The 7,668-nt window shown below is 41.2% G+C and overlaps 1 pseudogene; it reads right to left on the bottom strand.

The window, feature by feature from the left end:
• Positions 1–4,606, bottom strand: LOC136155835 (olfactory receptor 1571-like; annotated as a pseudogene).
• Between the last annotated feature and the right edge of the window lie 3,062 nt (positions 4,607–7,668).

Below are 7,668 nucleotides of genomic sequence, written 5' to 3'. Positions count from 1 at the left end.
TTATAATTCGTCTTTTATACTTAGTGTCAAACATAAACTCTTCACAGCCCCCTTTATATCTAGATTTCTCAGACTGTGGATGAAAGGGTTCAGCATGGGTGTGACCACAGTGTACATCACCGAGGCAATTGTACTTGAATGTGAGGTGTGGGTAGCAGCAGAGCTAAGGAACACTCCTAAGACTGTAAAAAAAAAAAAAACAGGGAGACAACCAAGAGGTGCGACACACAGGTGGAAAATGCTTTACATTTTCCTTGAGCTGATGTGATTTTACACACACAGGAAACTATTTTAGAATAAGAGTAAAGGATGCAGGCAAAAGGACCGACACCCACCAGGACAGCTGCAAAATACATCACTATGTTGTTAAGAAAGATGTCAGAACTGGCAAGTTGTACCAGCTGACTGAGTTCACAGAAAAAGTGGGGGATTTGCATTTCTGGACAGAAGGACAATCACAGCACCATTAAGTTGTGTAGCAAGGAAAACAAGGCAATCAGCACCCGGGATATCAGAAAAAGCAGTCCACAGAGGTGGGGGCTGTAGATGACCGTGTAGTGCAGGGGGTGGTGGATGGCCACATATTGATCATAAGTTATCTCACTCAGGAAAATGTCATCTATTCCTGCACACAGTATGCAAAAATGCATCTGAGTGATGCAGCCTTCATAGGTGATACCTTTGCTCTGTGTCTGGATGTTCCAGAGCATCTTTGGGATGGTGTTGGAAATGAAACAGATGTCTACAAAGGACAGGTTGGAGAGGAAGAAGTCATGGGGGTGTGTATGTGGAAGTTCCAGCTGACAGTCAAGATGATGAGTAGGATCCCAAGCACAGTGACCTGGTACATGGAGAGCGAAAGCCCAAAGATGAGGGGTTACAGTTGGCTTCCTTTAAAATTCCCAGAAGAAGAAATCCTGAAATCTGTGTATTGTTACTTGGTTCCGTGGGGTGTAGTTGACTGCCAGGAAAAGGAAATAATGATAATTTTCACTCCTACTGGTATAATTCACAAAGCTGAAATACTGAAATTTCTATTTAGCTCTCAAGAAGTTGGTGTATATTTTATTTTCAGATTAATTCTCTTTGAGCGTATATGTGTAGATTTAGCAGCTTCAGTCTTGTCCAACTCTGTGCGTCTCCAAGAAACATAGCAAGCCAGCCTCCACTGTCCATAGGATTTCCCAAGAAACAGTTCTAGAGTGGGTTGCCTTGCCCTCTTCCAGGGGTTCTTCCCAAACCTGAGATTGAACCCATGTGTCTTAATGGCTGCTGCATTGAAGGCAGATTCTAAACCGCTGAATCAAGAATCCCCTATGAGGGTATACTTCATTTCATTTCCAACTAGGGATTTTTGTCCCATTCTCATCACATTTGCTAAGAGGTCATATATTGTAGAGTTTTAATGTGATATTCCTTAATTCCTTTGAGAAATATTTAGTGCCAAGCATGATCAAAGCACATGGAGGGAAGAAATATAAAGTGCTGTAAAGTAAATCTCTCTCAATCCAAGGATAGTGAATGAGGATATTCAAATAAAATATCATAGAATATGTCAGAAGGTGATAATTGCTAAGAAGAAAACAAAACCAGATATAAAGGAGAGTGGTAGGAGGTGTTATTTTGTCATGAGTGTTTAGGAAAGTCCAACAAACTAGGTGATGTTTCAACAGATTCCTAATGAAAGAGACAAGGAGCTAGTGTGATGTCAGAATTGTGTACCTGGAAGAGGGAGCTGCCACTTCTAAGGACCTGAGGAAGATGCTCGTTCCACATGTTTGATAGTAAACACGGAAGCCAGTGGGGCAGAGGGAAAAGCAGGACAGGCAGTGATTAGAGATAGTGTCAGGGATGCTGAGGAACAAGGTGGCCTCCTTTCTACAGCTGAACCTTCAGTCCAAGAGAATCCCTCCTTCCCTATGCTTCCTTGCACATGATAAAATTAGCTATAAATCCATACTGTGAATTATGTCAGATTCCGTTCTTAGTTCCATCTGTTGACTGAATTCTGACCTGTGTATATATGTCATTTAGCATATGAGTCCAGGTGCCTCTGCTTTAAGAACTATTCTCACTTTCAAGGCATTAGTGCACACACGCACGCACACACACACACACGCACACAAGCACACAGACACACACACCATGTTCTTTTGGGTTGTGTCACTGCCATGTTTGGTCACACAGATTCACACTCTTTACACTGTGAGTGGTTACAGCTCAGCTGCTCAGGTCGAATTATTATTCTCCCAAAGAATATATCATTTTTACCATGAAATTCCAGTTTATAAACTTCTCATGGAACAATAAATGTGGGGTTCATTTTTGGTATAGCCAAATTCTGCTTGGTATTTAGAGAATAAAGGAAGAGAATGATAGAAACAGAGAGAAATGAAATGAACCTATGGACATTAAGGGAAAATAATATCCAATATACTAAAATGACCCCTGTTCAGTTCAGTTCAGTCACTCAGTCGTGTCTGACGCTTTATGACCCCATGAATCTCAACAAGGCAGGCCTCCCTGTCCATCACCAACTCCCAGAGTCCACCCAAACCCATGTCCATTGAGTCGGTGTTGCCATCCAACCATCTCATCCACTGTTGTCGCCTTGTCCTCCTGCCCTCAATCTTTCCCAGCTTCAGGTTTTTTTTTCCCCAAAGAATCAGCTCTTCGAATCAGGTGGCCAAATATTGGAGTTTCAGCTTCAACATCAGTCATTCCAATGAACACCCAGGACTAATTTCCTTTAGGATGGACTGATTGGATCTCCTTGCAGTTCAAGGGACTCTCAAGAGTTTTCTCCAACACCACAGTTCAAAAGAATCCATGCTTCAGTGCTCAGCTTCCTTTATAGTCCAACTCTCACATCCATACATGGCTACTGGAAAAGCCATAGCCTTGACTAGACAGACCTTTGTTGACAAAGTAATGTCTATGCTTTTTAATGTGCTGTCTATGTTGGTCATAACTTTCCTTCCAAGAAGTAACTGTCTTTTAATTTCATGGCTGCAATCACCATCTACAGTGATTTTGGAGCCCAGAATAACAAAGGCAGTCATTGTTTCCACTCTTTCCCCATCTATTCGCCATGAAGTGATGGGACAGGATGCCATGATAAGCCAACATTTTCACTCTCCGTTTTCACTCTCATCAAGAGGCTTTTTAGATCTTCTTCACTTTCTGTCATAAGGGTAGTGTCATCCACATATCTGAGGTTACTGATATTTCTCCCAGCAATCTTGATTCCAGCTTGTGCTTCCTCCAGCCCAGCATTTCTCATGATGCACTCTGCATATAAGTTAAATAAGCAGGGTGACAATATACAGCCTTGACGTACTCCTTTTCCTATTTGGAGCCAGTCTGTTGTTCCATGTCCAGTTCTAACTGTTACTTCCTAACCTGCACACAGATTTCTCAGGAGGCAGGTCAGGTGGTCTGGTATTCCCATTTCTTTCAGAATTTTCCACAGTTTGTTGTGATCCACACACTCAAAGGCTTTAGCATAGTCAATAAAGCAGAAGTAGATGTTTTTCTGGAACTTTCTTGCTTTTTTGATGATCCAGCAGATGTTGGCAATTTGATTTCTGGTTCCTCTGCCTTTTCTAAAACCAGCTTGAATATCCGAAGTTCACAGTTCATGTATTGCTGAAGCCTGGCTTGGATAATTTTAAGCATTACTTTATTAGCATATGAGATGAGTGCTATTGTGTGGTAGTTTGAGCATTCTTTGGGATTGCCTTTCCTTGGGAATGGAATGAAAACTGACCTTTTCCAGCCCTGTGGTCACTGCTGAGTTTTCTAAATTTGCTGGCATATTGAGTGCAGGACTTTCACAGCATCATCTCTCAGGATTTGAAACAGCTCAACTGGAATTCCATCACCTCCACCAGCTTTCTTCATAGTTAGGCTTTCTAAAGGGCACTTGACTTCACTTTCCAGGATGTCTGGCTCTAGCTGACTGATCACACCATCATGATTATCTGGGTCTTGAAGATCTTTTTTGTACAGTTCTTCTGTGTATTCTTGCCATCTCTTCTTAATATCTTCTGCATCTGTTAGGTTCCTACCATTTCTGTCCTTTATTGAGCCCATCTTTGCATGAAGTGGTCCCTTGGTATCTCTAATTTTCTTAAAGAGATCTCTAGTCTTGCCCATGCTATTGTTTTCCTCTATTTCTTTTCATTGATTGCTCAGGAAGTCTGTCTTATCTCTCCTTGCTAATCTTTGTAATTCAGCATTCAAATGGGTATATCTTTCCTTTTCTCCTTTGCTTTTTTCTTCCTTTCTTTTCACAGCTATTTGCAAGGCCTCCTCAGACAGCCATCTTGCTTTTTGCATTTATTTTTCTTGGGGATGGTCTTGATTCCTGTCTCCTGTACAATGTCAGGAACCTCCGTCCATAGCTGATCAGGCACTCTGTCTATAAGATCTAGTCCCTTAGATCTATTTCTTACTTCCACTCTATAGTCATAAGGGATTTGATTTAGGTCATACCTGAATGGTTTAGTGGTTTTCCCTACTTTCTTTGATTTAAGTTTAAATTTGGCAATAAGGAGTTCATGATCTGAGCCACAGTCAGCACAAGTTCGGGTGGCTGCGACATCGCACAAGCGTGGCTGAGACGTGCTACCCCAGGTCCGAGGTCAGGGGAGGCAGCCAAGAGGAGCTACCCCATGTCAAAGCTAAGGAACAGCGGCTGCTGGAGCAGCCATGAAGGGATACCCCAGATCCAAGGTAAGAGAAACCCAAGTAAGAGGTAGGCACTGAGAGAGGGCATCAGAGGGCAGGCAGACTGAAACCACAATCACAGACAACTAGCCAATCTGATCACACGGACCACAGCCTTGTCTAACTCAGTGAAAATAAGCCATGCTGTGGGGCCCACCCAAGATGGATGGGTCATGATGGAGAGGTCTGACAGAATGTGGTCCACTGGAGAAGGAAATGGCAAACCACTTCAGTATTCTTGCCTTGAGAACCCCATGAACAGTGTGAAAAGGCAGAAAGATAGGACACTGAAAGATGAACTCCCCAGATCAGTAGGTGCCCAATATACTACTGGAGATCAGTGGAGAAATAACTCCAGAAAGAATGAAGGGATGGGGCCAAAGCAGAAACAACACCCAGGTGTGGATGGGACTGATGATACAACCAAAGTTTGATGCTGTAAAGAGCAATATTGTATAGGAATCTGGAATGTTAGGTCCATGAATCAAGGCAAATTGAAAATGACCCCTGAGACAATGCAATATAGAGATATCCTTGCTTCATCAACATTCCAACTCCAGTGACATCTCCTTGATGTCTGGAAAAATAATAAAGAAAAACATCTTTTGTCCAAGTACATAGAAAATGATATGACATGGAACATCTTACAGTTTGCATATCCTTATAGGAAAGCAAACAATTGGAATATAAATTACTAATTCAATATCAGAAATAGGTAAAATACAACAGAAATTGGATATGTTGTATATGATGCATATGAAACAGTAGAAGGCTTCTTATCCTTAAGGACTTACCCTATTTGTTTCCTCCTGTTTATTAAAAAAAAAAAAAATTCCCTATACTTACCTTCTACTTTTACTGGCAGCATTTTATGCCTCCTATTCCATCTAACAGGATTTCCCTGGTAGCCAGAAAGTAAAGAATCTGCCTGTAAATGCAAGAGAGGTGGGTTTGATTACTGGGTCGAGAAGATCCCTTGGAGAAGGAAATGGCAACCCAATCCTGCATTCTTGCCTAGGAAACACTATGGACAGTGAAGCTGGGTGGGCTGCAGCCCCTGTGATTGTCATGGAGATGGAAACACATAAGTCTATCCACTGATTTTTTCTTTCTTCTTCTTTCAAAAGCTTTGTACGATATAACGGGGAGGCATGACACGTTTAAAGTGTTGAGAGGGGAAAACATGCAAACTCGGGCATTCTACCCAGAAAGACTAAGATTTAGAATTGAGGGAGAGATAAGGAACTTTTCAGACAATCAAAGACTAGTTGGATTCATCAATTCTAAATGCACTCTACACGGAACATTATAGGACCCTCTCTAAGGAGGAAAGAAAATGGCATAAATAGTGGGAAGAAACTATAAGAAGATGAATCCCTGCGAGAGTAAAGGCAGACTCAGAGAGAAGCTGAGAGTCAGATCACTGAGCTAGTGTGAGAAGTCAATAGGCAAAGTAATTGGAATATCAAGTATAGCTGCAATAAGAATGAAAGGGATAACTAGGGAGGTATCAAATGTGACTTCAAAGACACAAAATGTAGGGCAGGGAGGGAAAATGTAGTGCTATTAATATGTGTATGAACTATTCATGTCAATGTATGACAAAATCCACTACAATATTGTAACGTAATTAGCCTCCAACTAATAAAAATAAATGAAAAAAAATCGAAAAAACAAAAGATCACTTGTTTTTAAAAGTAGACATCTTTGTTGATCATACATCAAAAATTGACACAAGACAAAATCTAGAGAGACAGGAATACAAGCATATCACTAAATAAAATCATCAAATCATAAGAAGAGAAACACAAAGAAAAACAAAGAACTACACTAACAAACAGAAAACAAGTTAACAAATTGGCAATAGGTAACACCTATCAAAAATCTCTATAACTGTCAGTAGATTAAAGAACTCCTAAAGAACCGACTTAAGACTAAATATTAAAACAACTAATATCATAGCATCTGGCTCCACTACTGCATGGCAGATAGAAGGGGAAAAGGTGGAAGCAGTGACAGATTCCTCTTCTTGGGCTCCAAAATCACTGTGGACGATGACTGCACCCATGGAATCAGAAGATGATTGATTCTTGGCAGGAAACCGATGATAAATTTAGACAGTGTATTGAAAATCAGAGGCATTACTCTGCCAACAAAGGTCCACATAGTCAAGGCCATGGTCTTCCCAGTGGTCACATATGGTTGTGAGAACTGGGCTGTAAAGAAGGCAGAATGTGGAATAGTTGACGCCTTTGAACTATGCTGCTTGAGAAGACTCCTGATAGTCCCTTGGACAGCAAGGAGATCAAACCAGTCAGTCTTAAGGGAGATCAACCCTGAATATTCGCTGAAAGGACTGATGCTGAAGTTGAAGTTCCAGAATTTTGGACACCTGATGCAAACAGATGACTCGTTGGAAAAGTCCCTGCTGCTGGGAAAGACCAAGGACAGAAGGAGAAGAGGGCATCAGAGGATGAGACGGCTGGATGGCATCACCGATGCAGTGAACATGAACTTTGGCAAGCTCTGGGAGATGGGCAGGGACAGGCAGGCCAGCCATGCTGCAATCCGTGGGGTCACAAAGAGGTGGGCACAACTGTGTGACTGACCAACAACAGACTAAACGCTCTGATGAAAAGACATTCCTCCTGATGAAGTCTCCATGATTCTATGATACTCCATCAAAGAAATGGATTTCCAAACAATTTTGAAAAAAAGATAGAAAAATGGTGGGTAGGAAAAAATAAAAACTGTCCATATATAAGACTGAGAATAACACGTAAAAAGAGAGTTCCTAAAATTCTATAAAGATACTGAATTCAAAGAAGGAAAGAAAAATGGAAATCCCAGAAGATAAGGGCAAGGAGCAAAATTTCTTTCACAATTATCAAAGAACAATTTCTGGTTTTGATACTTTGAGTTATGCAATCCAGAGCA

This window comes from Muntiacus reevesi, chromosome 1 (genome assembly GCF_963930625.1).
Source record: "Muntiacus reevesi chromosome 1, mMunRee1.1, whole genome shotgun sequence".
Classification (NCBI taxonomy): Eukaryota; Metazoa; Chordata; class Mammalia; order Artiodactyla; family Cervidae; genus Muntiacus; species Muntiacus reevesi.
Note: the sequence above shows the minus strand (reverse complement) of the source record. Positions and strands in the feature narration are given on the sequence as shown.